This window comes from Streptopelia decaocto, assembly GCF_964273445.1.
Source record: "Streptopelia decaocto genome assembly, chromosome: 10".
Classification (NCBI taxonomy): Eukaryota; Metazoa; Chordata; class Aves; order Columbiformes; family Columbidae; genus Streptopelia; species Streptopelia decaocto.
The window spans coordinates 13,112,951-13,134,910 of NC_138665.1; the positions used below are offsets into that span (position 1 = coordinate 13,112,951).

A 21,960-nucleotide genomic window follows, 5' to 3' on the forward strand; every position below is an offset into this window, starting at 1 on the left:
TCCTAACCTACAGCTGCCTTTTAGCAAATAAACCCACTGATCCTTTAGGAAACAGTCAGTCATGGACCAACACCTGTAAACTGGTGAAATGTCACAGCATTTAAAACAGAAGTTTTCCACAGTACATCTCATAACAGTAAAGCCAACTTTTGCAATAACATCTAGCAGTTAGTGATAAATGCTCTCTGAGCACAGAAGAATACAATCACCCCTGCCATGTGGTTTATGATCAAATTTTTCCCCTTAACACCTTGCTCAGAGTTAGGGAAATCTGAGACTGGGATTTTTTTCAATGCTTCACCTGCATATTGGCAGTTTTTATACCAGTGACCCACAGCCAGAATACCTTGATCAGTCTCACATGAGAGCTGCATTGGGCTCCTCCTTCCCTGAGGTGGGTACGATCAGGCAAAGAACATACTCTGCTCCTTTGGGAAGAGATCACAGCTATTACCTAGTCATGGAGATCTGTCCCCAAAGACAATATTCAAATACATCTATTGATATCATTCCAACTTCAATAAATAGACAAGGGGACATTCCTGTGCCTTCTCTTAACAAGTTTTACTCACCTATTTCTTCTTCCCAACTGCAATATCACATATAATCACAAATAATTTGCCTACTGCTATCTAGTAATTCTTACTAGGAATTTTTTTCCTCAGGGTACTGTGAGAGACATTTCTCTATTATTAACATCAATGATACTCTGCAAACTAAGAATAACTCTCATATAACTGAAAGTCTTTCTTGGGCTACCAGTGGAGGATACAATTTTGAATTAAAGATTGAGATATTGACAAAAATACAATAAAATACGGTTGAATGTAATAAGCAATAGCTGCATGCATCCAGCATGAATCCCATTTTCTTGTTTACAGAGGTTAATTATTTAGTCACACACTCGCAAAACAGTCCAATTATAAAAAAGCACCCTAGCATAACATTTTTTTCTCCAAGTGCTTTAAACTGGGGAACTGTCTGAGTAATTTTCTTCTGAGTAGTAGTGATTACCCAGGTTTATACTCGGTGGCTTTCCTTTTATTAAGGTTTAGATACAATACTGTATTTTGAATCCCATTATTCTTTTCATCCTTAGCATTAAGCACAATGTTAGTGAGCCAGCTAAGGGCCATAGGATGAGCACAAAGAGGTTTGCTTTGCTTGGGGAGGAAAAACATGATGGATGTTTATCAGTGTTTAATAAATTCTGTGGCTAAAGCCAATCTGCAGCAGCGGCAAAGATTGTTTTATAATGCTGTTTCCTCAGTAAATGACATTATAGAATTTCCTTGATTATTCTTCTTTCTGTCTTTGAAAATTTCTAATTTATTTTGGAAGCTGGGTGGTAATGAGCTTGCAGGCAGCTTATCACATAATTTCTAACTGGCAACAACATTGGTCTGTGATTGTATTTTTGCTTCTGATAATGTTTGTTTGCTTTATGCTTTACCAAGAGTTAAGGTAAAAAATACACTTAATGGTAGCTGGGAGCCCTACCTGTGCTCCGCTGGAGGGAAGATGAGCTTAGGGGTGTCTTATCTATCAACATGCCCCTAATAACAGTTATGAATCTCTTTGTGAAACCCTTGCAGTGGGATGTGGCCGTGGGGAAGTAGCTGTGCAACTGCCATGCATGACCATGTGATAATTAATTCCGATTGGTGGCAAAGGGATCATATTCATCTTGCACAATATTTCTTTTCCCACATCAAATGGACTTAGAGAATGTGGTGGTCACTTTCTGTGTCGAGGCTCCAGGGCAGGGGTGTCAAACTCATTTTCACCAGGGGCCACATCGTCCTTGTGGTTGGCTTCAAAGGGCCGGATGTAATTTTAGAACTGTATAAATGTAGGAATAGTTACATGGAGCTCATGGTCTGACCATGGCAATTTTCCGTTGCAGTCAAATGTGGGTAGAATACGTGTCTCTAGAAATAAGCAATTTTACATGCATTTCCAGTAGTGTTCCCAAATAGTCTGTACTAAATGAAAGGTATTGGTTTGTTGACCTAGCTTTTATCGTAAAGAGCAGGATTTTTAAATAATCATGCATCAAAAAGGATCACATTTTGGAAAGCATTGCTATCAGTAAAATAAGCAACTAAAACATCATATTCCAATATTCTCGTAGCAAGTACATTTAAAATTCCGGTTGTACTGGGGACTAGAACAGCAATGAATACCCTGAGACAGGATTGAGACTAGACTTTGGCAAATCAGAGGGATTATCTTAATGTTCACAGCAGATTTTGTCCTTTCCATGAGTGGTTGCCACCTTGCTTCTCTGAAAGAATTAGCACACAGACCACCAACATAACTTTTGTTACACAAGACAAAAACTGGTATTCATACTTAAGGGAACTATCATAGCAGCTTACACGCATTTGTTTATGAGCTTACGGAGCAGGTATAAGGATGACTACACAGCTCATGCAGGCTCTGCTGGTTTAGAATAGGGGTCAGTTGCTAACTTGGCTTCCTTCTTCCAAAAAATTATTTACTGTCAACAATAGGGTTTTTTTTTGTTTTGTTTTCTTTTGTTTTGTTTGACTTCTTTATATACTTGCCTTTGCTGGTCATGAGAGGTGCATATAGAGAGTTGTATCATGCTGTATGCCAGAGCAGGTACTTGGTTGCCACAGCTAATGTCTGAAGCATGAAGACATTGCACCACGAGGGTGTTGTGTTGATTTTGAGGCTTAGGTTACAGATGAAGAAAAGTTTGCTTTATTTGTTCTGGATAATCATAGAGATTTATTTATGTGAAGTAGGCTGTTTTCTCCCTGCCTCACCATTTGCAGGGTCTGATTTAGCTAGTGAAGACAGGAGACCTTGGGCTATACTGGAGTCAGCAGAGAAGGAAGGTCTCCTCTCTCCTCTGGGATACTGCTTGGTGTGTCTGTGCACCCACCTGATGCTTCATTGCCTTAGTCTGCTCCATTGCCAACAACACATCTGAAGACCTTTCTGATTGACCTCTGCCTAGCTATGGCCACCAACATATGCATATATAGATACACGTGGGCTGTTATAGGATGCCGGTTGCTTTAGAGAGGGCAACACTTGGGAGTGACTCCCTGTGTGGGTATATCTGTAAATCTGGATGTGCAGGGGCTGTGGCAAACAGTTGGGGCTGGCCCAGGGATTGCACCAGCACTACAGGATCTTTTCAGCACGTTTACAGCAATGTATGCAGTATGTTCTCCTCTACTTCCCGGTGTGACAAGTAGTTTCAAAATAACAGCATAGACATTCTTCAGGTATAGAGTGAAGAGGAAATTGGAAAAGGTAGAACTGGGATTTATATAAATCTGCACCTCTGTGTAATAAAATATCAAATGTTATGAAGTTAATTCAGCCTCATGAAGTGAAGTCAGTCTCATTTTTAGTCCTTTTAAGGTCAGAGGATGATAATGTAAAGGAAAACCTATTCTAGACTTTTCTTCAGTCATTGCAGTTACTTCATTAGCCTTTATTTCTTCTCACTTCTACTCTCTGACAGCTTTTTAAGTCTCAGGTGCTTCCTTTTTGAAATGCTTTGATGTGCTCATCTGTCTGACAAACTGTTTAAGGTCTTAATCTTAATTTAACATTTGTAGATACCCACAGAGAGTTTTGTTAATGAAGTCTTTAAAATACTAAATGAAGTTCTAGTTTTCGTCATGACTAAAGTTTTATTCTTGCCATTATTTTCCTTTGGAAATATGTTCCTATTTAACATCTAGGAAATTTTTATTCCTACAAAGCAGCAAGGGGCTTTTAGGGCTAGGGATGTAATTAAATATTTCTTTGGGGAGCCTTTTGTTAAAACAATAGGAATATGACATAATTGAAAATGACTTTTCAATGAAAGAAGACTTTATACCTCAGAGGCATGAGAGCAAGTGGTTACCAAACCTCAGATTAAGAGTGTTTCTGTAAATCGATGTGTAGTACCCTGTTTTCTGGACTGAAGCCGTGGTTTTCCCTATTTCAAGATTGGTGTATGGTACTGAAATTGAACTGAGGGTTGCTCAGAAAATATATTCATTAATTTTGGAGCTACTGATGATGATAGCAATCTGAATTCCTTAGTCTGTAATATGGGGCTGATGGGAATAATTCATTGCAATGTTGTAGTATGCATTTCAGATCCATAATATGAGACGCAGTGGCTATAAAAGCCTCCTTGAGGCAAAAGGAAGAGATGTATATAAGAGGAAAACGTTGACATTAAGAGGAAGAAAACATTTCCAAAAGGCTTGTGAAACTAGGAAACCACATCTGCCTTATTGTTAAGAATATTTGGGGCTATTATGGGAGTCCCGCTCTGGTGCTTAGGGACGCATTGAGCCTGGAAGGGAGACAGAACCAAGAAGAGCATGGATGACAGAGCAAGGCACCCTCGCTGTCCTCTTTGCCTTCCCTGACATTGGTGTACGCAAATTTTGCTGTGGTCTGCTTGAATCAAACAAAACATTTCTTCGCTACAGTAATGTTTGCATTAAAAAAAAAAAAGAATCCAGTAACAGCTTTCCTGGCAGTGTCAATAGCATAAATGTACTGCCAGTTTCAAGGCATCTTTCATAACCTTGGTCACAGCAGACTAGTCAAAATGTCATCTCTTTCTGAAAATCCAAAAGAACAATTTCTTTTCAAGGGGAAACTTTAAAGAAAAAAATACTTCTGGAATGTAGCATTTGCTATTGGTTTTAATCTGCCAACAACTGGCAGTAGTTTTTGTGTGTGTGTTTGTTTTCCTCTTAAGTGCTTTCCCGCACAACTGAAATAATGTAAATAATTTATTTACATGACCTAATGTGATGTAAAGTAATTCTATCTGGCTAATGTGTTGATTCTTAATTTTGAAACGAAAAATATTTTGCCTCTGGCTGAAGTTAAGGCTCAGTGTGCGTAGCACCCCACCACCCAAAGGAAGGCGTTTAAGTGCTAATGCAGCTTCATTCTTTAGATAGGGACTGAGTGATCTTTGAAAGGGAGAAAGCTGCATCAAGAGGATTGACAAGGTTCATTAAGTCCAATTACAAAATTCATTTTAACTCTAGGCGTTCTATTCCTTTTATCTCTAAGCAAAGAAATTAATAAGTTTCATCACGTACAAGTAAATACATATTTTAAATGCATTATGATTATGTATTTGTGTTAAATTCATCTGCTTGTATAATAACTGGTGTCCCTTAGAGATTCTGATCAGGCATTAGGTAGGACCAGCTTGGTCATAATGCAGTGTAACATTGAATGTGTGATTATCCATTTTCCATAGTGGGAATTTTATCAAGTGAATTAAAATAAAAATTATTTTCAGAAGAGTTATGAAAGATCTTTTTTAAAGAGCTCTGTTTTATGAGCAGTGCAGCCTTGGCTCATGCACAAAACCATGACTCAGCACCTTTACATTGAGGGATTTTTAGTGTTTTGCTTAACTACTTCTGTAAGTTTTATTCATTTTAGGTTCATATTATTTTCAGTTGTTGATTCTCAGCCTTGGGTAATAACCTCCTCCACCTGCTCCTAATATTACAAAAGCTGAAATATTCACTTGGTTGTTCGATTACAGAGTATGAGTTTTGTGAGACTCATAATGATGTGGACATTTATAACATTAGTAAATCCAGACGTAAAATTCAAGCATTAGGCAGCTCCTACATGGTATGGCTCTCAAGGCTGCTTCTAAATCTCTTTTTGCACCAATGAACCAGCCAAGCACACAGGGTTTGTTGTGCCATGGTAGACGTCTTGTGGGGCCAGGCCTTTTCCCCTGTCCCTGCCTGTTTTCTCCGCAGTACAGCTTATCTGTGCGAAATGGTGTAGCCATGCAAAACCTTTAAATAAACATTGTATTTTGGAGTGAATGCTGGTGCAGGCACTGGGGTGATGGCTTTTCAAAGTGCTGGATTGTGGATGTTCAAACACGGCGTTTGAGTGGCCGCTGCTGCAGAGCGGATACTACATGCCTGCAAAGTTATTCATTGGGAAAGGTAAATGAGTTCTCTGATGTTTTTTATTGCATTTATCCCAATTACATGCAATTAATGTAAAAGGATTTTGGGAATCTTAAAACACAGAAAGCAGAGTTTTATATGAACAAATCATATTGAAGGTAATGATACATTTCAGGGAATAGAGATGCCCATTGCGCTCTCACTCTACGTCTTGTACATAATGAGTTTAGGAGAGTTTTTAATTCTTGAATTGGTGATGTTCAAAACTTTGCTGAAAGTTGCAGCTGCTTATTTCTCAGTCCAGTGGCATGGGTCATTAGGGACTGCAGCTTTTTTGCTGTCCCACAAGAAATATATTTCCGTGAGTTTTAAATATTATTCATTGGTACTGACGTTGCAGTAACAGTATTTGCCAGAGGAAACTCAAGTTTTAAAGCTTCGTAATTTTCAGCTTAAATCATTTTGGAACCCTGCATTAAAGGGGAAAACCCTCACAAGTTATATATTTCACAACTGTAATTTCAAAAGTAATGTTCTAATCTGAAGAAAAAAGTTAATAAATGGGAAAATCCACAGGGAATCCCTTAGCATCCAAAACCAAGCCAGCCCAGTGACTCAGATATTATGAATTATTGCTTAGTGTTCTTAAAGATCTTTCTCTGAGACTGCCTTGAAAGACCAATAATTCAATGAAATAAGCCATACTTTTCCTGTCTTGGGCAGGATAGACCTTAAAGCTAGCTGTGCAACGTGTAGCCTCACAGTCTTTAAACATTAAATAAGCATTCTGTGTAGGCAGTGCCTGTAATGGAGGCCCTGGTGTGTGTTTCTTCACCCCTCTGTGAGTACTCAGCCAATTACTTTGGTGAGTCCCACCCAGAGGGACAGAAATAAGCACATCCATTTTAGTAGAAATGGCTCAGTAACTTTTAGATGTTGACAAAATTAGACTTCTGGCTATGAATTCTTGGGGTAAGTACACTTCATCATTCCTTAACTGTTGTCTAAAATTTGACCCAAATGTTTCCTGCTGATAGAAATACCACTTCCTTCATTTTGCATATATTCAGAATCAGTACCTTATGTCTGCAGCTTGGACAGCGCATGCCATTCTGTGAAGAAAATAACACACTAACACAAAATTTGTTCTTCCCAGTGATACTGTTTGGAGGTTCAGCTCTCTTTTTGCTGCCTCTGCTGCTGTCACCCAGGATTAAAAGCTTTAGATATCCCAGGGCTGCAGTGAGGGCTTTCAGACACTTGGATGAGGACTGCAAAGATGCATCAGAACAGTCTGGGCAATGACTTCTGGGAAGATCCTGAAAAAATAAAGTATGACTAATGGATGTGAGTTCCTTTCTCTTCCCTTTTGGCACTCATTCGTGGTAACACAAAGTAAGTATAAATCCTGGCGCCAAGACAAAACCCTAGTGAGCTATGCTTGCTTTAAGAGATCTTAAAGCCAAGAGAGATCTTCAAGGGCTTCCTTGTTTGAACTAAAGCTTGAAGCTTAAGCCGGACCTTGCAGGACTGCAGCTACCTGCTCCATAGCTGTGAGGTGAGCTCACAGACCATCTTTGTTGCAGGTTTGTGGAACGGTTTGCACACTCAGATCTGAGCAGGGTGGGTGTTTTGCTGGATGTGTTGTCCCAAAATTGGGATCTTCACTCAGTATGTGAAGAACTGAATAACACACAGAGTGAAGATAATTGTTTATGTCTGTGCAGAGATGGGTGCTAGGTGGTGACTCCACAAAGCTAGAATGTCTTAACTAACATGTGCGAAACATTTGTATGCTTCAAGCAGTAATCAGTACTTTGTACAGTTACACTTGATCAACCTCCTCTCTGTTTGCTCCTACAATTTCCAACTTGACTTCAAGTTAGAGCATCTTCTCTTCACTGCTCTATCCAGTGGGGAAAGGGCTTTTGTTGGCAGGGGGCTTTCCCTGCCTGAGGGTGTATTTATTCAAGTGATTCTCTCTTTGGCTTTATCAAAGACCTTGTTCCCTTCATACTTATCTTGGAGTTTCCTTGTTTGGTTAATTTATGGTGTCATTTTGTTCCTGCTTTCAGACTCCTGTCTTGTTAACTATTCTAAAAATGTTGAGTAACGTCTGTTATCTTTATTTCTCGTATACTTCCAACAAAAGGGGTGGTGAGGAGCTCTCTCCTGGGCTGCATTGTATCTCCTGACCTAGGGGCTTCACTGCCAGCCAGAGGAGTGACATCCCAGTGCGTAGGAATGAGCCTTGCTGAGCATCTGGACCCTCCTGAGACCAGCATGGGTCATGTCTGTGATGCGGAGCAAAACAGATGTGGCAAAATCACTAGGATCAGTAGCATGTGGAGAGTTTGGTAAGTGGGTCAGAGGGATCCAATGAAAAACAGAGACTGGAAGAGTGGGTGTTTCAGCCTGGTGATGAGCTGAGATGTGCCCAATGTCCTGCTCAGCCCAGGCATTGTCTCCTATTTTGGATAAGACGCCTTGGCTCCTGTGAATTAATTGTGTGGGGGTGCTGAACTACATTTCCTGCCCCATCTGCTTTGGTGTTATTGAGGATTAAGATTTTATTATAGATGTGCCCTGTGCTCATTCTTGTTGAAAGCATCCTTTAAATCAGTTCTATCTACGGGGGGGTGTTTTTTCTTTTTAGTTTAAACCTGCTGTTTCTATCTGAAATCAAAATATTTGAAATAATCCCTTTCAGAATTAAAATGTCATCTCATGATTTCTGTATGAAGATTTAAACTCATAATACCTTAAATTTACATAAAACAAATATTTAAGCATCAGACTTTTTCTATTAACATCTAAAGAAGGCTACAACCCAGGAATTCTCTGGCTAAACACGCGAAATTATGCTTAATTGCAACCCATTTTAGTTCAGAAGAGCAGCTATCATCAGTCCTTTCTTAGGCAAAGATGTAGGTGAGATGTCTCTTCTAGCCCTTTGATCGTATTGTGAGCAGCAACAATATGCTCAAATCACTAACTATGGAGATAATTTTCTTCATATGATGACTCTCATTTAAATGCAAATCATGTTTGATGTGTTTTCTTTTTTTTTGTAGCCAGTGCACCTACTAAAATACTCTCTTTCTGTATTGATAATTGAAATTCAGCTTTGATCCAAAAGCAGTTTGACAGACATCACAGGTAAAAATAATCAACTAACAAATAGGAAACATAAAAATTAGAGAAAAGTATAGTTGTTAACCATGGTGTACTATCAACATAAAACCAGCTGAAGTTACTGTAATGACACTAACAGTGGTAACTCTTACCAGTCAGTCAGAATCAGCCTTTTTCTTCACAGAATCACAGAATGTTTGGGATTGGAAGGGACCTTGAAAGACCATCCAGTCCAATCCCCCCGCCGGAGCAGGAACACCCAGATGAGGTTACACAGGAAGGTGTCCAGACAGGTTTTGAATGTCTCCAGAGTAGGAGACTCCACAACATCCCTGGGCAGCCTGGGCCAGGCTCTGTCACCCTCACTGTGAAGAAGTTTCTTCTCATATTTAAGTGGAACCTCCTCTGTTCCAGTTTGAACCCATTACCCCTTGTCCTGTAATTTGTTGTCACCGAGAAGAGCCTGGCTCCATCCTTGTGACACTCACCCTTTACATATTGATAACCACTAATGAGGTCACCCTCAGTCTCCTCCAAGCTAAAGAGCCCCAGCTCCCTCAGCCTTTCCTCATAAGGGAGATGTTCCACTCCCTTAATCTTCTTCGTTGCCCTGCACTGGACTCTCTCCAGCAGTTTCCTGTCCTTCTTGAACTGAGGAGCCCAGAACTGGACACAACAGGTAACTAGAATTGTTAGGGTTAACAACAGTTACTTAAATGAGAATGTTTTGGCTGCAGTCAGTGGCTCCTAGGGCAAATTTCTATGCTTTATATAGTGTTCCCTCTATTGTTTTCTGCTCTTCAAATGCCCAAGATGGGTTTCACATGCCTTGCTTTGGAGGTGAAGGGGGAAGCTGATGCTGCTGTGTAGAATTCCTGTGAGTTTAATGTGTTTGCTGTACCTTACCTTGGTGGCAGAGAACCTGCCACTTTACACCCAGTTTGATTTCAGCCCAGGTCCAACTTCCACAGGATGAAAATCCGAGTGCGGTGGAGAATATTATTGCCTGCTATTTCTGTCTGTGAAAACACCTAATTTTTCACTCTTTGCTTTGCTCTATTCTATTTTCTTTCTATAAAAAACTACACATCACAAATTGCCCGTGCTGACTTTTTAATTAGAAAATAGTGATGTGCTCATATCTTCCTGCTCCGGCAGGGGAATTAGACTAGATGATCTGTCGAGGTCCCTTCCAATCCTTAACATTCTGTGATCTTGGGATTTAAGATGTCACCAGTTGAATCAATATAACAGATTGAAGGTAAACGGGTGGCACGTTGAAAACGCTCTCTTGATCTGTGCTACTCTGAGTTTCTCAGTGTCCACTGGAGAAAATGCAGTTCCGTGTCAAATTTGTGCTCTGTCTCACCAAAAGATCAAAATGAGAGTTAATCTTCTGCACTCTGTGAAAATGTGTGTTGGAATTGCACTGTTGTGGGGCGTTGGGTTGGATTTTTGTGGTGGGCTGTTTTTTTTCTAGATCACCAATTGTGCCATTGGTTATGAATTAGAGGTTTTAAACCAGGCTTCTGGAAATACACAGCTATCTCCTTACTGTTTTCTCACTATTGCCTTGCATGCCATGAAGCCATTCAAGGGAAAACTGGAAGCCATTTTCTGTAAAATAATAGTTTTCCTTTGCTTTAGATAGTAGTACCCAGTATTACTGAAACTGGGTTTAAATAGCCTTTTGTTCTTTTTTTTTTTTTGGTTCTGTTTGCTGTTTCCAGCTCAATCCCATTTAAGAAGTTCTAGGGTAAGGGTCAGACATAGCCCATCCCCCACGCATCTGTCTCTCCCTCAAGCCAAGAACCATACAGAGAAAAAGTTGTCCAGTACAGTGTCTATATTGCGGTGAAAATGCAACTGCAGTCTACACAGCCATACTTCCAAAGACTAAAACAAATAGAACTAAGACTTTTAATTGTGTGTAGACTGAGAAAAAGACTTGTAGTTGAATATGATATATAACCTCTGCAGTTCAATCTTCTCTAGTTACTTCTTTCCAAGATCCGTAACCACTGTACTGTTCCCATTTCTGTCCAACAGTTAATTACATTGTTTCAGTGACAAAGTATTATTAAGCAACTGCAGTCTACTTTAATAGCTAGTTCTCTAATTAAATACCTGTAATGGTTTTGTTCTTAGTCCTGGACTTCAGGCATCTAATTTGCTGCTATCCAGTGTCTTGCATCTTTTATGTATTTTTTTTCTTCTCAGAGACGTTTGTTGTGGAAAACCTGTTCTCCAACTGTTAAGGTAGGGTTGGAAATACCAGGGATAAGGTCCCCCCTTCCTGCAGAGGAAGCAGGTGCCTGTTTTTGTTGTACCCAGTAACACCCAGGAGTTGCCCAGGGCAAATTTGGTTTGACCATGTCACTCTACAGGGTCACCTTTTGCCATGTGGAGAGCTGCACACCTTCATTGCTTGTCTCATCAGGCTATGTTTCCCAGACACAACCTGTAGCTCTCTCTGCCCTCCAGTGAAGTAACCACAGACATTTCTGCCTTCTGCATGCACACATTACTTGAGGAGGATGCTCTGGAATGGGCATCCTCAGTGTGGGTTCAATGTGCTGGGTACATGAACTGAGGGGAACAGGCTACTCTTCGGTCTTCTTGGGTTTACTTAGTACCAGCAGAGTCCATGGGTATGATTCAGATATCGTACCCTCATGCAAGGAATACGTACTTGTCTTAAACAGAATTGTAACTGGCTTGTTTTAAAGGAATAGTTGTGAAGTCAGCATAGGTGGCTTTTCTTCCTAAAGCCATGTAAATCTCTGTGAGGCTCCTTTGTCAGATGCAGAAAAAAATCTAGTGTGCTCAAAGTCATAGGCCCAGAGTTTTGCCTGTGAAAAGAAGGTCTGGAGAAACTGGGCTTAAAGTAGAAATAAAAATGGCAAAAGTACCCTGAGTAAAACCCTGTTCTGTGTCTCAGTCACAGCAGTTTAAAATTGAGTTAAGTTTTTGAACTTTTTTTTTTTTTGGTAGTTTTTCAGGTTTTCTTAAAGATTGTTCAAAGTAGTTGTGTATCAGCTCAACTACAGTGTTAAGCTTGGCCTGCAGTACACTGAAAAATGTATTAATAATGGTACGGAATCTTAAATGCCCTGACTTTATCCTGCTGCTGCACTGGCTTTAAAATTTTACACATTTCAGGTGAACAGCAACTTAACTCTTAATTAAAATCACTAAGCAAACACAGATTGTATTTAATTTAAATATTTATATAATTTGTTTAAGCTTTCAAAATAGATAAAATGTTGAACGGCAAAACTGCTAACATCTGAATGATAATTTTACTTCTGAGCCCAATTAAGAAACTAGTCAGGAATACAGCTAATAAATTGCTGTGTTTGAGGAAATATTTTATAATGTTGTATATACAGAGAATATTTTAAAAGAGTGCTCTCAAGCAAAAGGGATAGTTTAGAAAAAAATATTGCTACTTGTGTTAGTATTTTAAAATCTTCCATCGTCACTTCATTTTCTGGGAGTCACAGTTCTTCGCGTTATCCTGAATACAACTGCAAAAAATATATAGTGAACTAACGAGCGATGCAAACATAACAACATGCCAATCCACTTGATTTTTATAGTGCTTAACATGTTAAATCAAAACACATGATTATCACAGTTATTTTAGTTAGTCAACACATATAAAGTTAAACATGCATGTAAATGTTTTCAGAGTAGAAGCGTAAGCCTGCATAGAGAACATTTTTACAGTCTTAACTATGTTCCTATCTGTAAAGAAATCATTTGCATTGAAATCTATCACAATATTCCCCCCCAGCAATATTGTTTTGGTAATCAGTATATCCTTTGACGCAGCATTTTCTTCAGTGTGGTTCAGCTATGAGTAACAGCGACAAAGCTTGACGAGGTCAAACTCTTGGCTTCTGACTCCTGTTCTATTCCTTGCTACATCTTTTCATTTTGGGACACCATTTCCCTATCACATTTGTCTGTCACATACCTAAAGGCAATTAGATCCTACAGACTTTAGGATGATTTAATGTAACTGTAGGTTTCATTTTGCAAAAATGTTAATGTAGCCCAAATGACCTGAAATCGATGAAGTCTTTCAGGACTGGATGAAGCTTCTGGAAATCTGTTTGACAGTGTCTCATGTTTTTCAGTGTATCAACAAGTTCTCCTGAAATTGAAAGGCTCCTTGTGTCTTTCATACAGCTGTTTCAACAGTGCCTCTTAACTTGCCTTACAGTCTTCCATTGATTTTTACTCTGTATTATGAAAACTGTAAGAGCTGCAAGATATTTTCTGGTTTTCCTTTACAATGTTACTAACCATTTTGTGAATTGTTTTAAATTGTATTTCCTGTCTATTTGCACACTGCTGTTTAGGCGGGAATATAGCATGTATTTAATTTTTTCTTGGCCTCATTACATTTTGTTCCTTGCTTCACTGCAGCAGCTGTCCTGTTAGTCCATAAATCTTATCTATTCTAATCACTGTAAATTCTCTGGTTCCTTTAGCTTGTGTCACCGGCAAGACTAGTCACTTTGGAAATGTCATTTCTGAAGGGTCATTTTATAAAACATATAAGAGGAGCCATTGTGCAGTGCTGGTGCTTAAGGCTGAGGGCGTATCGCTCAGCCTCTAAGCAGCTGTCATGGTCTGTTCTCCGTTTACAGGCTGATTTTGGTAGCTATTGCATGCCGAGGTGGTCACCAAGGTGAGTGTCTTTGGCCTCAAACTAGTAGCACAGCAAAGTCTTTGCTGGGATTTGTGATCTGTATGCAGTAAAAATGACATCATATTTGTAGGGTGGTCTCATAAAGGAGAGTAGCTAGTTCAAAGTCAGTTTTGTTGGAAAAAAGTCTTTTCGAAGACAGAGGTTTTGCGGCACTTAGAAACAGGCAGTGATGCAGAACCCAGAACAAGCAATGGCTATTCCACCCCAGGATCCTCTTGTACAAGAACACGATGTGCAAGTCTCCTGTGCCTCGTGCTTGGCTTTTTCCCTTCTTCCAAGAGCACAGATGGTTTGGTACTTGGTATGCTGATATAGGTCTGTGGTTTAGCTGAGATCAGTCATGTTCAATAATTTTCCCTTGTTTTCATGTTTATAGGTGTCGGTGCCTCCACTATGCTCTTCTCTCTGTGCTGATCCTGCTTTGGGGCTGCTTTGATGGCACAGACACTGTGTGCTGCAACCAACATGTGGCTGCTAATAGTCTTCCTTGAACTGCTGCTGCTTCTTCGCCTCCTTCCCACTCATTAGCACTTCTGTATTGTGTTAGATATCCACAGGAAACTCTTGGGCAGAGATATTAATCTTTCTTGGATGTCTGTACATCCTCTGGCAGAATGAGCCTTGGCTGGTGCTGCTTTGATGCTCTGGGGTCTGTGTGAGTGGATAGAGTGCACTGTTGAGTTTTGTCATTTTATTTTCTTAGGCTGTGCAGCAGTGATGTTTCGCAGCAAGAGCTATTTCAGCTCCTCAAACTATTGAGCTCTCCCCTGGCCTGGACCCTGTGCTGGACTGACTCCCCTTGTCAGCCACACTGTATTCCACGATACATATAGTGGCTCGTGGCTACAGTTCACACTTGGAAGAGGATACTATTCACTGTCTTGGATAAATGAGCTTCATATTCATCAATTAGAATAACAGGATGAAAGCTAGATACTACTATTTCTTTTTCTTCAATACCTCCATCCTGTTTTTCATTTCTTTCTGATATTTCAGATGTATGTCTGATGATGCTGTAGACATAACCAGGGAGAATGAGTGGTGATGGAAACACGTTAAGTTTTGGTTGGATTGCTGAAGAGCAGTTTCCAAAGTCTTCTGATACTGCTATAGCAAAATTCAACTCTGCTGTTTCATAGACATTTTAATTAATTAATGTATTTATTTAATTTTGTGAGATTTGCTAGCTTTTTAATGACCTTTTGTATTTGTTTCTATTTGTGAGTGACTCAGTTTTCTTACTTTTTGAGCCCAGGATGCTGCAACGTCATGTGTCAGGCTATGCTGGCTTTGATAGTCCACTGGTGATTGCAGAAGGCAGAAATCCTTCCTGTTGCACAGAAATATGCTGTTATATTCCCTTCAGCTAATTTTTCAGATATGCTACTTTAATTACCAAAGTTAATGCTTGGAGGTCTGATTGCTGAAAAACTTTGGTGACAGATTAAAGCTTCCTAGCTGGAGCTGGTTTGCTGTGTTTGCAAAGGGGCAATTCAAACAAGCGTGAGCTTACGTCAGTTGAACCCAGAGAAGAAATGCAGATGTAAACCAGACTAAATAAACAAGTGGAGAGTGGTCTGAGCTCTTTCTGGTGTTTGCATAATGAAAGTTGTTCATATTTGAAGTTGTTAATTGTGGGCAATTTTTCCTTGGTATTGTGAGGTTTGAATTATTCAGAACTATGTTTGATGATAAAATGCTAAAACCTCAACAAATTCTGAGTAAGATGCAGTTGATCAAGTCATCCAGTAAATAGAATTTTATCTAATGGACTAATTTAATGGGGCTGTTTGAAATGTACTGTGTAGAAGCCACAGATAGAGTTAAATTTCAAGGACGAATATAATTTTTAATGCTTTCTTCTCCCTCTCTCTCTCTTCCCTGAAAGGACTCTGTAGAATATTTGAATTCCCTCTCTGGTGAACAGTTCAGCTTTGTGCCATCCATAAGTGCAAAGTGCTTCAAAAAGAGCCCACTGAAGGCATGCTAGTGAGACCCCGAGTCACGGACGGAGCAAACTTTCCTGGCCTATCACGGCACCCTGGCCTCAAATCCTCTTTGGAGCAGCTACCAAAGAGGCTGAACTTTGCTGTTTTCTGCTGTGCTGCCCGGCACCTTTTCCAAAGGCTGATGGAAACCTGCATTTAGGTCGTGCCACGTGAGAGTGAGATACCTACCCTGCTCCCTGACAGCCTCTCCCTGCTTCATTCTCACCAGCAGCACCAGATGTGCAGGCGGCTGCAAAGAGCTTCCTTCCCTGAGCACAGGTGCTCTCTTTCAACAAAAAAGTAAGTGTTGGTCAGTAAATGAAGGGCAAATATATTACTGTATGTTCAGATTTAAAAAAAAAATGCTGCTCCTTGGGGGCAGGAGCCGGGGAGAAGGCAGTCCAGAAGTCTGGCAGGGGTTGGGTTGGCTGGATTAGGAAAGTGCCGGTGCCAGCCCTCTACCCTTAATGTGTCTGGCAAGGCAGCTCTCCCAGATGAGGTGAGATGAGGTGAACCCAAGACTCTCTTTTTAGGAAGGGTTACTTGGTTTAAAATGCTTTGCTAGCAAATACTGCTTCTGACTTCTTTTAACTAGCTCTAGTTCACCTTTGCCTTCATTTTACGTTAAAAAGTACTTTACCTGAAGTGTTCTCATCAGCCATACACAGAATAGTTTAGTGTTCACCTGTCTCATTTCTTTACTGTCCAAGGTGAATCTCAGGGGACTAAAACTCTGAACCAAGTGGCTTCAGGCTATTCATCTGGAAAACAGAGCCACTTAGACCTTTGTGAAGAAAATAATTTAGTAATCAGTGCAAGAGACTTGTCTCTAAGCCAACTCATTTAGAAAAATTGCCAGTGTAGTAATTACAAACATTTTATCATAATGCTGATGATGTCTTTCCATTATTACCAGCATTTCTTCTTCCCTGCAGCTACAGGACTGAGCTGGTTTTGCATCCTCTTCCCTGGCCCTGCATTAGAAATACTTTTTCATTTGAGATTGGCTCTGCAGAGCTGCACATTGAGCAGGGACATTTATTTTTCTGAAACTTTCCCTGCAGACTGATGCAGCTAAAACCATTGGGAAATGAGGAAGATGTTGTTACTGCATGGCTACCATCTAGTATTTGGTTAAGTCCATTAAAGAAAAAACTTTAAAAATAAGTTTATTCCAGGAATGGCATTAAAGATAATATGTAGGGTGTTATGCAAGTTCTGCTCAAGGAAAACTTTTTGGTTGTCCTCTCTTGGCAGGGGTAGGAATGATTTGTTAGCATTTTTCCAAAAATTTATGAGAAAATAACTTTCTGGTAGATAAATAAAAAAAGCTTTAGCAGTGCTGATGCATTATTGCTTGTAGATATTTATAGGGTTTGTAATTTTGGAGAGGGTAACTATTTCCATTAAAAATCCATGGTTGCTGCTTAGTAGTAAAAACATTGCGAAGAGCTACATGGGTTTTTGCTGGGGGAACATTTCTCCCTATGATGACTGCTCTGTGCTTCTCTCAGGAGAGAACACCTCTTACTTACTAATGTGCTCCATGCAGTTATATACAGGATTTATCAACTGCACTGCAGTTGATAAATCCCAGAGGGTGTAAGTTAAGGATGTCCTGACATCAGTGTTCAGAGACCAAGAGGAAGGGAAGCCACCTCCAGCTGGACTTTATACTGAGCTATTTGTTTCTGAAAGCGTCAGCAGATTTAGATTACTTCTGCTGTTGTCTACAAGTTCCTCCTGCACGTTCTGTGATGATTAAGGTCCTTGGAGGTTTTGGATCACTTATGTTTCTCAGTGTAGCTACAGATTGTGAACATAAGGGTTGCATCAAGTATATTAAGTAATGAATTAAAAGGCAGAGGTTCCCTTACCATCTGTGTACTTTGGGTAGAAAAATTCCTGCTGACTTGACATTTCTTGCTGCTGAAAAAGATAATGTGGTCAGGTAGCTGAGTGTTAACTTGAAGCTTGCCAGCTTTTTCACCTGACATACAATTGCTGCTGCCTTGCTGCTACCAGTGCCAAAGACCATTTTGTTAGATGACTTAATCTGATTCTATCAGTAACCTTTTGTGGTTTCAAATACAGATGTAGGATGATACTTTTTTTTTTTTTTAAAGTTAATTTACATGAATTCAAAACATGCTCATCATGGAACAGCCCTTATCCTGTTTCTGATATGCTCTGAGGTCATGTCTAAGCAGGTTGTGCACATAGTCTAAACTATGCAGGACAGTGACTTCACTTTTATTATTTACAGCAAATGTTCTTAGACCTTGATGGCTAAAATAAAAAAGGCCAGCTATTTATTTTTTAAATGTTGAAACTCTCTCCATATCTCTTTGCAGTTTATTGTGTGATGACTTTCTGTACAGACTGAACCATACAGCAGCGGTTTGAGGCTGATATTTCAAAACCTCAAGAGTTATAATGAAGTGCCAAAACCTTAAATAGACCTGGCTCACATGGACAAACTGTAGTATCTTCTGATCACTTCTAGTTAGTACTCCTAAAAAAAAATAAAAATAGAAAAAAATATATATGGTCTCAGACTTTTCTAAAGCAGTTGCAGCTAAAGGAATAACCGTCTGGAAACTAGCTGAGGAAACTTCCTGCAGCACCACAGTTTTGGAACAGGAACAGAAACCTGTGAGCAATGGATCCTGTCCTCTGGCTTCAGTGGAGTGATGCTGAAAACTTTTAGTTCATATGTGGTGTTCATTAAACCCAAGGGGAAAAAATGGACAGCTGGAGTTTTATTTCCTGGGCAATAGTATGGATTAGTGCAAGGAAAAACCCAGCAAAACATAATACTTATTTCTTCTTTGTCTACACAACCCATTTTTGCTTCTTGTGGGACTGGTCTGAGATTCTGTCTCTGTTCTCATCCTATTCTCAGACAACAAATATTGTTGACTCATCATTAGTTGCTTCATTAGAAGAAGTTTCCTGTGTTCTGCCAAGCAATGGCAGTAGCAAACCTGTGTTTCTAGGGAACAGAAGCAAGCTGGAAATGCTAATGCCTTTTCCTCTGTATAACATCCACAGGTTTGCCAGTTTCTTTTTTATCACCAGGTACATAGAACCAGTTGTGTTATTAGAATGGAGAACAACAAAGAAAGCACAGGCCTTGCCTTCAGATCATGAAATGTCTAGGTTTAAGTCTTCAGGGAATCTGGACAGTGCTCTGCTTGACTGAAGAGCAGATCCTAGGTACAGTAAACCCATTACCAGAGAAATCATGTCCTTCTGACTTGTACCTGGCTCAATAAATGATGCCCGAGACACGTAGTCAGACCTCATTACTCTCCCTTGATTTGTGCCTGTGCTCAGCAATGCGGATGGGTAGTTTCCCTCTCTTGTCTTTTTAGGGGTTTATGGACTGTGGAATAGCTGTTGCTTGTCTACTGTGAAAGTGGATGAGCTAAATATTTACCAGTGGGTTTTTTTGGTACCAACATTAGAGCCTGGAAATGGGCTACAGCGTTTCACGTTTGTGTTGGGTCCTTCCTTTGTTCCAGCTCCCTACCGATAGTGAGGCCAAGTCAGTCAGAACATTGAGAGGGTTCATATTACTGATGTGTTCAGCATTTACAGAACTTTATTTCTTTGAAAAGAGAGAAAAGTCTGAGTCTTTTTGCTCTGTTATGAAGAGCTGAGCAGAGGTTTGCTTGTTTATTGTTTTTCCCTGGAATTAAACTTCATTGAAACTCTTTATTGCTGCACTGAATGAAAAGTTTCTTCTACCTATAGGTATTTTGTTAATATTGCAAGAAACCAGTATCTGGTGACTTCCAGAAGATAAATTTTCATCCAAATTTGGCTTCTGCTGTTGCTGATTCTAGCTGGAATTAGATGCTTCAGTAGATCCAGTATATTCAGGTTTTGGGTCGCAATGAAAAAAGGTACAATTAATATTATTGACCTTTGATTTAGGAGAGCATGTGGGTTAGATTACGTTACATTTTCTTTTGAAAGGCATTGCAAATTTTTCCTTTGGCAAAAATTCAGATGCAACAAAGTGAAGGTCAGCTTTTCATTCGATATGACCCTTTATTACCTGGGCTTGCTTCTAATCATGCTCTCGCAGTTGTTCTTTTATTGCTGCAATTGCATTGTGCTTAGAGTAAGTGGCACAAAACCCAGGACTGTTGTGTTTATCCTGAGGACCTTTATAGCATCTTGCTTTGTGTGTCTCTGAAGAGTTAACGGGTCTTTTTGAATTCTGACCTGTCTGTATGTCTTAAGTACCAATTTAGCTCCTAGACTACTCTAAAGCTTCAGCATTAAGTCAGGAGATAATCAGTAGTTCTGGCTTTCACCAACTTTCCTAGGTTTACAGAATTATAGAGCTTTCTCTTACAAGGAAATTTCTTGATCTTATTAACAGGGAAAACAAGAAGCTTAAAGCTGGCACAAAAACATTTTTTGTTTTTGTTTTTGCTTTTCTTTTTTTTTTTTTTTTTTTTTTTTTTTTCTTAATCTCGAGTGTCTGATCATAGCATGTTTCCTTGGTTTCATGCATCTCATTTAAAACAGCAGATTAGCCCCAGTCTCTGCTGGGGAGACTGGTCATCCTTAGACAGTCATGTTTCTTTTTTCTTTTCTCCTCAGTATCTCTCTGATTAGGAGTGCCCAATTAAGACCTAATTGCCTTCTTTCTATTTATTGACCAGCTCTTCTTCTGAACAAGGGTCAGTGCTGACCTGCTTTCTCTGCTGGATATGGTCGCATATTTTTGTAGCTCTTCTGAGACAAGCTATTAAAGAAAGAAAGAAATCCTAATTTATCCGGCTTGTGGATAAGCAGGATTTAAAATGCTGCAATTTGCTTCATAACTCCCTGTAATGAGCAGAAGGGGGCACCTACTTATTTTCTGAAGCTTAGCAACTCTAGTGCATCCTATATGAACAGGGGTGCAGCTACTGTTCCTAACGTCTACTTTCCTCTGCTTATTTTAACACTTTCTGGATAGGTCAATCGGTATTTTTAACTGCAATATGTGATTATGACCTGCAGTCATCTAGTAGAGGTTGCATAAGGATGTGTTTTAAGCTAAAGCGAGGGTATGCACACTGTATCTTGAAAGAAGTTTCTTTCAGCTCTCTTCTTCACAGACCTTTCTGGAGGCTTTTCCTAGTTTATTCTTAGCTTCTTCTGACACCCACAAATGACTGCAGAAAGATGGGTTATCTCCGTTGCATATTGACTGCCAGCAAGCAGGACTCCTTCACTTCTTCAGGCCAATAACAGCAGGAAAACAGCTGACCCTCACCCGGTTTTATTCTGAGCAATGACGCTGACTCATGGTGTTCTGTAACCTTGTGGGGGATTCTTCCATAAAAGCAGTGATGTATTAAGAGTAAAGGTAGATGGCATCAGAAAAAATAGCTTCGGCTGCTATGAGTTATTTGTGTCCATTTGGCAATCTGCTCTTACCCTCAATTAAACACCATATTGCCCTGGTGTTCCAGCATATGCATTGCTACACAAAACAGCTATGACATAAAAACTACTATATTTAAGGAGATGTGCAACCATGCAATAAGACTGTTAGATGCTTAGGAAGATGACCACTGCAACCTATTCTTAAATACACTGATTTTCTAACTGGCAATTTGTACAGTCTAGGGAGACTGGGAACATATTCTCCCTGTCTGAACTCTTTCTGGATTTGGAAGGATCTATTTCATGTTGTCATCACAGTTCATGCCTTGCCATTTCCACATGATAGGAGGAAACATTGGGCAATCCTACCTCATGCCAAAGCAGCTGGTAGCTACATAAGGTATGGCATCAGAAAGCAGCCTGGTATTATCAGAGGAAAATGCTGAAGGCCCTATCTTCAGACCTTGTAAAATGTCCTTAGTTTGTCATTGTGAAAACATGAGGTGATATCTCCGGTGGTTCTCACACACTTATTTTGGCTTTGTATTGCTGCTCAGCAGGAAAGTGTTGAGGGGACTGAGCCAGCTCATGCTTGTCTTCACTGTGGCCTGGTGGGGTGGCTCATAGGGAAAATCACAAACGAGACATCTGGTTGAAATCCTACAGCTGAAGTTGCAGCTACTTATGCAACCATCCATCACCCACCACCGCTCTTGGGCTCTTTGACAGGTCAGTGGCATTTTCTTATGAAAATCCGTATAGTTGTTGTGTTTTG

At 39.8% G+C, this 21,960-nt stretch overlaps 1 protein-coding gene across 4 annotated transcripts in view; it reads left to right on the plus strand.

The window, feature by feature from the left end:
- HTR2C (5-hydroxytryptamine receptor 2C) overlaps positions 1-21,960 on the plus strand; it is a 116,079-nt gene that overhangs the window by 23,275 nt on the left and 70,844 nt on the right. For 2 of the 4 annotated variants that reach the window (XM_082061930.1, XM_082061933.1), the window contains exons 1-2: positions 7,094-7,340; positions 15,692-16,091. The gene's annotated coding sequence lies outside the window, so the exon portion shown is untranslated. Of the gene's footprint in view, positions 1-7,093; positions 7,341-15,691; positions 16,092-21,960 lie in introns of those variants that run through there. The other 2 variants (XM_082061931.1, XM_082061932.1) reach the window with 2 other exon arrangements.